This window comes from Abrus precatorius, unplaced genomic scaffold (genome assembly GCF_003935025.1).
Source record: "Abrus precatorius isolate BTA unplaced genomic scaffold, Abrus_2018 Scaffold11, whole genome shotgun sequence".
NCBI lineage: Eukaryota > Viridiplantae > Streptophyta > Magnoliopsida > Fabales > Fabaceae > Abrus > Abrus precatorius.
Window position 1 is genome coordinate 14,724,518 of NW_020874303.1, and position 7,795 is coordinate 14,732,312.

At 35.3% G+C, this 7,795-nt stretch overlaps 1 non-coding gene across 1 annotated transcript; it reads left to right on the forward strand.

Moving 5' to 3' along the window:
* Positions 1-1,033: 1,033 nt before the first annotated feature.
* Positions 1,034-1,140, forward strand: LOC113856752. The gene has a single exon (XR_003502986.1). It is a non-coding gene; the product is annotated as a small nucleolar RNA R71 (small nucleolar RNA).
* Positions 1,141-7,795: the final 6,655 nt, after the last annotated feature.

Below are 7,795 nucleotides of genomic sequence, written 5' to 3' on the forward strand. Positions count from 1 at the left end.
GTTGAGGAAGAATTACTAGGCGTAAAACAAAAATATGCGGTTTAAAAGATTAGGGAATACTGTATTTCTATTTTTTCGTTTATAATATCCATTATTTACGAATATTTTTGTGTTTTCTTTATTTTTTTAAATAAACAGAAAACGGTAAGATAAGGCCATTCCATTTCGATAAAATACTCACAAGTTCCATAGCTTTGGGTCCGCTAGCCCGATCATGATTGTCCTACCCCTAGAGGGAAAGGTCCTTCCCCTTTTGACCGGTTGTGGGCGAGGAGGGATTCGAACCCCTGATACTGTGGTTCGTAGCCATGTGCTCTAATCCTCTGAGCTACAGGCCCCATCCCATCGTCTCCACTGGAAATCTGTTCCCCAGAGTACCCTAAAACATGGGAACCTTTCCTCTCCCAAGCCATTTCAGCTTAAGAAGATGTGAAAGCGCCTCTCTCTATAAGAACGATGCGTTCTGAGGTGTGAAGTGGGAGAGAAAGGATTTCATAATTGGGGTTTTGTTGTTACAATCTCTAAACACTAGCAAGTGCACTAGGAATTGCAGCAAGTAATGAGTAGTTTTTAAGATCAGAGTATCGTCTCCACAGGGAATTAGCAAATCAAATATCAAATCACAGAACAATGACTAGTTGAGCTATAAGAATTTGCAAGAGTTGTAACATTCAGAAAACAAGAAATAAGAACAATTAAAAGGTAAAGAACAATTAGCTGACTGGCAGGTATACTCCCTGCTTGAAGATTGCTAATTTGTTGAGTTAGGGCAACTATTTATTCTGAAAACATCTGATTTTGTAACTGGTTCTGTGCAAAAAAGGTTTCCAAAACCTTAGCTTCATAACAAGAGTTTCTTCCTTGATTTCTTGAGTTTGAATTTTGGTACATTATAGATGTCATCATCTTAATAATCTTCTGGGCTTCTTCTAAAGACTTTATGTTTAAGGAACCTCCAGCAGCAGCATCAACCATTGGTCTTATTGATGTGTTCATTCCATTGTAGAAACTTTCCAATTGCATCCAATCTGGAATGCAATGGTGTGGACATCTTCTCAGCAATTCTTTATATCTTTCCCAAGCTTCATACAAGGATTCTTCTTCCTGCTGCACAAAGGATGTAATTTCTCCTCTCAGCTTAGCAGCTTTGGATGGAGGGAAGTATTTAGTTAGAAATTTATTCACAAGTTCTGTCTAAGTTCTTATGCTTCTTTGTGGTTGAGCCTGCAACCAGCATTTGGCTCTATCTCTCAAGGAAAAGGGAAATAATCTCAGTCTGATGGTTTCTTCACTAACCCCATTCATTCTTATGGTATCACATAGCTACAAAAAGTTTGAAATATGTAGGTTAGAGTCATTAGAATTTAGGATTTAGGGTTTAGGGTTTTAGGGTTTAGGGTTGATCCTGTTGGACTAAGTGTAATAGGGCAGGTTTAATCTCGAAATGGTTGGCTTGTATAGTTGGCCTAATTATAGAAGAATTAAAACCTTGCATGTTAGAAATTGCATAGTTCCCTAATGTTCTAATCCTATCCTGTTCCGCCATCTCTATTTTTGGATTTGGTTGTCTCAAAGGTGTAGGTGTTCTTTTTACTCTAGAAGTGTTCTGAATTTCTAGAGAATAGACAACTTCTAATTCACTATCACTTCATATGAATTTTTCTGCTCTAGCCTCTTTTCTTAATCGTCTTAAGGTTATGTCTATGTCAGGATCAAAGACCAAAGTTGATTTATTTTTGTTTTTACCACGCATATACAAATCAAAATGCAACAAAATTAAGCTACAACTCAATATTTAGAAATGCACAACAAAGATTATGCAGAAAGATATCAACAAAAGCATATAAAATTCAAGTCTAACAACTACAGAATTCAATAGAAAATGATGCAGAGAAATGAAAAATGAAATTATGAAGAAAAATGCAGAAAATAGCATAAAATAGTGCAGAAAACTACACAAAATGCAGAAAAAAAAAATCATGCAGAAAAATTTGGAAGCAAAACAACAAAAATAAATGCTCAATCTAGCTACCTCTCTGCTACTAATGATATTGAAACACAAATTCTCTGCAACGGTGCCAAAAACTTGTTGTTACAATCTCTAAACACTAGCAAGTGCACTAGGAATTGCAGCAAGTAATGAGTAATTTTTAAGATCAGAGTATTGTCTCCACAGGGAATTAGAAAATCAAATATCAATTAATGGAACAATGACTAGTTGAGCTATAAGAATTTGCAAGAGTTGTAACATTCAGAAAACAAGAAACAAGAACAATTAAAAGGTAAAGATCTTGCAAAAAAACAGAGTATGAATTTGATGTGGAGATTAGAAATGAAAGATAGTTAGGAATTTATTTCAGAAGAATGTCAATATCAATTCAATTATGCTTTTGAACATTCAAGCAATTGTTTAATTGACAATCAGTTTCTCTTATTAATAGCCAAAGTTTAATCCCTTAAATCATTGACCCTAACACGCAACGAAACCACCCTAATCCCTTAGGTGAAGTTTAATTTCAAGTTGCATTAAGACTTAGAATCGTAGGATTGCAGAATTAGGTTTCCTTATCCCTAAGAAATCCCTAATTCTGGTTGTTAGTTTAGATCAGAGAAGTAAACCCAACTTCCATTAACAAATGTTCCTCTTTGATTAATCATACAAATTTCCATTCAAAGATTATAATAACAGCAAAATTAACAACTCAATTAATCTAAGAACTCAAATTTCAAAAGCAAAAGTTGAATCAATACATCAATTCAAGATCCATAAACTCCTAACTACGAAGAATTAAGCAAACATTGTAACAGAGAAAGAGAAAGATGGAGAAGAAGAGAAGAATTGTAGAGAAGCCATCTCTACGAGCTCCAATTCAATGCCTCTTCTCGGAGTTTCAAAATTTGACCCCAATCCTCTCTCACTCTCTCTCAACGAGAATCTCACAAAAAAAAATGGAAAATGAACAAAAGACCCTGAGTTCTGAGCTTAAAACAGGTATTTATATAAATCTCGATTATGTGCGTTATCACTCTTGCTAATAAAATAAGAGTGGCCACGCAGAAGCTCATGTAGTTTCTGGAAATTGGAACTATCACTTTCGCTGCTAAAAGTTGCAATGCAGGAGGTCGAGTGGTTGCGCGTGATCACTTTCGAGAGCAAGAGTGACGACGCCCAGACTCCCTTGATACACTCCTTTTTGGAACATCCACTTTCACTGATAAAAGTGGTGACGCAGAGCTTGCTGAAATTTTGCCTTCTCTGGAACACTCACTTTCGCTGGTAAGAGCGACCACACAGAGCTCGCGATGTATGAGATTTCTGAGAGACTCTCTGGAACACTCACTTTTGCCAGCAAGAGTGTTAACGCAAAGCTCGCTAAAATTTTGCCTTATCTGGAACACTCACTTTTGCTGGTAAGAGTGACCACACCCAGACTTCCTTCTTCTTTTAAGCTCTGGAACGTTCACTTTCACCGGTAAAAGTGTTAACGCCCAGTGTGTATTCCTCTTTGATGTCTGGAGTGATCACTTTCATTGACAATAGTGATCACGCCCAGCTTGCATTCCATTATTCTTGTGTTTTAGAGTCCATAATTGCTATTCTTCCTCTTCCTTTCCATTGATCTTCCATTTCCATGACTTTTGCTCAGATTATTCCTACAAAAACAAGATTAATTTCTTAAGATCTAAGCAGAAATTCCACAAATGCTAAAATAACTACATATTAAAAGAAAACTTTCAATCATTCTATTTTTCTGAATTTTTCTACTTTTCTTATATATTTTTCTTATCAAATGGGTTAGAATACACTAAAATATTAGTAAAAATATGGATTCATCACTACCCCAAACTTGAATTTTTGCTTGTCCTCAAGCAAATCAAACTAAACCAAGGGTAATTCCTCCATTTTTCAAAATCAATTCACAAACTGCTTATTTCAGATTTTTCAATTTCCAATTCTGTGTTTTCTGCAAAATTTTCAATCAAATTGTTTATTCCAATACTCATCATGATCTTCATACTGCATAATCATCATTGAGTAAGAATTGCTATCGAAGTTCATATATTTCATCAAAATTCATGTGAGCATAATTAATAAACATGATCACAGCTCACTTGGAAGTGTTTCCCTCATCACTCAACAATGTTTAGGTACTGTTTTCTCTCTAAATCATCAATTTAACTACATTCTACCATATGCTTGCCCATATTCTCAATTTCCTTTGCTTAATACAGTCAATCACACATCCAGAGGACTTTTTCAGGTTATAACAAGGCTAAGGTTAAGGTAGGTATTGAACATCATGGAAAATAATACATGTAATTTCAAAAGATTAGAGGCATTTTGAGTGAATGATTTAAAACTAGCCTGGAACTGCATTATTTCTCATTAATTCTCTCAATTATGCAGCACACAGATTCTTTGTGCAGCAAGATTTCAATTTTTCTTCTTTCTTTCTTGCTTCCATTCACTATTTCCTTTTCATTCCTTCTTCTGCAGCACTTTGCTGCATATTCTTCTTTTGAATTCACATTTTGCTATTTTCACCATCTTTGCTGCATATTTTTCATTTTTCTACAGCTTTTTGCTATTTCTTTCTTTCTTTGTGAACTCAAAACTTAGATAGTTTGCTATTCCCCACCCCAAACTTAGAACATTGCTTGTCCTCAAGCAATTAAAATGTGGATGCCACCCCAAACTTAGTTTTAAAACTCATTCTTGATTAAACTCACTATGCCTCTTTTCATTTGAATGGTAAAATTGGTTTTTTAGCAAGGCTTATAATGAGGTAATTTCAAGAAAAGGGATATTAAGCTCAAAGGGGTGAACTAAGACATTTAATCGAAAAGGAAGACATTTAGGCTGACTAGGCATAATCAAACGTAGCCTCCATCATATATGTGAAAATTGTAAATTGCATATTCAATCAAGAAACAAAGCAAATTCTAGAGAATGCAGCAAATTTATGATTAATCACACATGAAAAAGAAGCATGCAGCTCAAGTCTCACTAGGGATTTGTAAGTGACATGTTAATCAATGAACTCACAATTCACTTTTTAGAATTATATGCACCTAGTGGCAAGACTGCCTCATTTTGAAAATACAAGTGTGATCTCATTTTGTCAATAGGAAAAATAACTTAAAAAGAAAATTTAAACATATTTCACAGAATTATCAATTAGGCTTTGTTTGATTCACAACCAGCAGTTTAATATCTACATTAATTTTTGTGTTTTCAGAAAATTTCAGTGTAAGTGAAGCTAACACATGAATAAGAGGTAAAAAATGAAACCCCCTTTTTCATGGCAACTTGTGCAAGTGTCAGCATCCATTGTGTGTGAGTGTTGTGTGATTGTGACATTCTCTGCACAAAACACCAAAAAAAATTTATCAATTAGCAAGTAAAAAGGTAATTGAAATTTCAGAATTATAAAACTAAAAGAAATTGAACTTCATTACAACTAAAAAGTGTTAAAATTGTTCTGAACAACTACTGCAATTACATAATTGTTAAAATTTACATAAATTGAAATTAAAAGCAAACAGAATAAAAAATCCTAATTTATTCTTCTACTTCATCCTCATCCTCTGAGGTTTCTTCTTCTTCATCATCTTCTTCCTCTTCTTCATCTTCTTCCTCCACCACCTCATCATAAGCTTGCTGTGGGAAATGGGTCTTGTAGATTGGCAAATCCTTAAACACAGAAGAGCGAAGGCATTGGGCATTTTCTGCCAAATCAGGAGTGTGACACATTTCCTCTTTGGTCATTCCTATTTTCTAACCAATATTGAGTATGACACATTCCAACAGCATAATCCCAGCCTTGATACTGATGTGCAGCTCAGTTTGCCCCTCAGTTAATTGATTCTGCCTTTCAGCCATCAACTTCAAGGTATCCTTCATCATCATTGGCTTCTCCTTTTTGAATTGAGAAGGAATGGGATCTGCTGCAGTGCAGAAAGTGGTAGCATATATTTCCTTCACCATGGAGACAGAGATAGGAGGAACAGATCTGATCCTTTCTTGGTATTCGCCAAACTCCACCCCTGCATCTTCACAAAATAAAGTGATTACTGAGGGAAAAGACAGTGAATACCTCTTGGTCTTCAGGATGTTGAGTATGCATTCACTAATGATTTCCCCAACGTCTATGTACATATCTGTGACTATGGAAAAAAGCAGCTCAGCCCTCTGCATTGCCAATGTTGAGCTGTGTTTGACTGGCATGAAGGAATTCAGGATGAAGGTGCTTCATACTTTGGCAAAAGGCAGCAGATTCTTAGTGACTATGCATTTTGGTTTCTTTGCTTGATTCAGCTTCCAAGTTGTTCCTAGCCTTCCAATCTTTTCCAAGATCTGCACATAGTCTATATAAGGACTATTTTTAAAAGCACTGAACTCCAACTGTCCAGGCTGCTTTACAGAATTTATGTTCAGTACTCTGTTTATGTTGGCAAGGGTGAAGTCTACTCTCATTCCCTTTACCATTGTATGAAATTTAGGGAATTGATCTCCCTTGAACTTCATAGCGTTGACATAGAATTCTTGAATAATCTCCCTCCAGCCCATGCCAGCTAAAGAACATAAGTCATCCCACTCTCTCTTTTGGATCTCTTCCTTGTATTCAGGATAGTTGTCTCCAGCTATTTCAAAAGCTCTGTCTGGGACAATCTTTCTTAGAATATTTGCCCTGAAGAAGTTCTCATGGGGAATACTTTTGAACCTTGGATCACATACTCCAATTGGTGAGGAAGCTGAGGCACCATCTGTTCTGACCTTCTTTGATCTGGGAGTGCTCTTAGAAGATCCATCTTGGATGTTTCTGGAGGATCTCCTTGGAGTGTTGTTGGAAAACCCAGCTTGAGTTTTCCTGGAAGCTCCAACTGGTGTATTCATGGAAGTTCTGGCCATTTTTCAGTTTCTGCAAAAAGGAAGTAATTTGACGATTTAAATTTGTAACACATAATTGTGAAAGTATAGATCTCTGTACTGAAGAAAGTCAATCAAACAATTTGCAGAAATTCAATTATTCTAACAATATACATGCAGTCTACTGTTAGGATAATTCAACATGCAATTACATACAACTGCACAAGTTTAAGCATTCACAGTCAAAGCATGTTAAATCCCAATATATAAATTCAAAATGCATACTCTCAGACTATATCAGGTTAACGCAGAGGGATTATTACAGGTTATCAATTTATTTTTCAACAAACTCTGTAATTTCAGCATAATAGGGTATGTCAATCTTCAGTTGTAAAAGCACATATGCACAGAATTGATTAACCATATTCAGAGAATTTTTAAATTGACATCCCTAATTTTGTAAATTCAGAGTGCACACACTCACAGAAAATTATGGTAATGCAGAAGAAGATTCACAGGTCTCAACCAATTTTCAACCAGATATGCACTCCAATCATTCCGAGCATAATTTCTAACTAAATTTCATCACAGTCATGCACTTTAATTTTCAATTCAACCTTTTCAGAGAATTTTGTTTAAGTCAACTCAAATTCTGCATTGTAGTTTCAATTATCCCAATGAGCACAGTGCCCCATTACCCCAATTTGATTTTGGATTATTTTCCTAAATGGCAAGTTAGGAATGTATGTACTTATCATAACATAACAGGGTAACGCAGAGGGCTAATTCCAGAATTTAACTACTTTCCAACACAGTTTTTCAACCTAATTAGTTTCAACAGAATGTTCTTTTATCATGTCATTTTTAAACATTCACTCTAATACGCATCATCAATTAAATTCAGAAGTTCACATTCAACAGTTC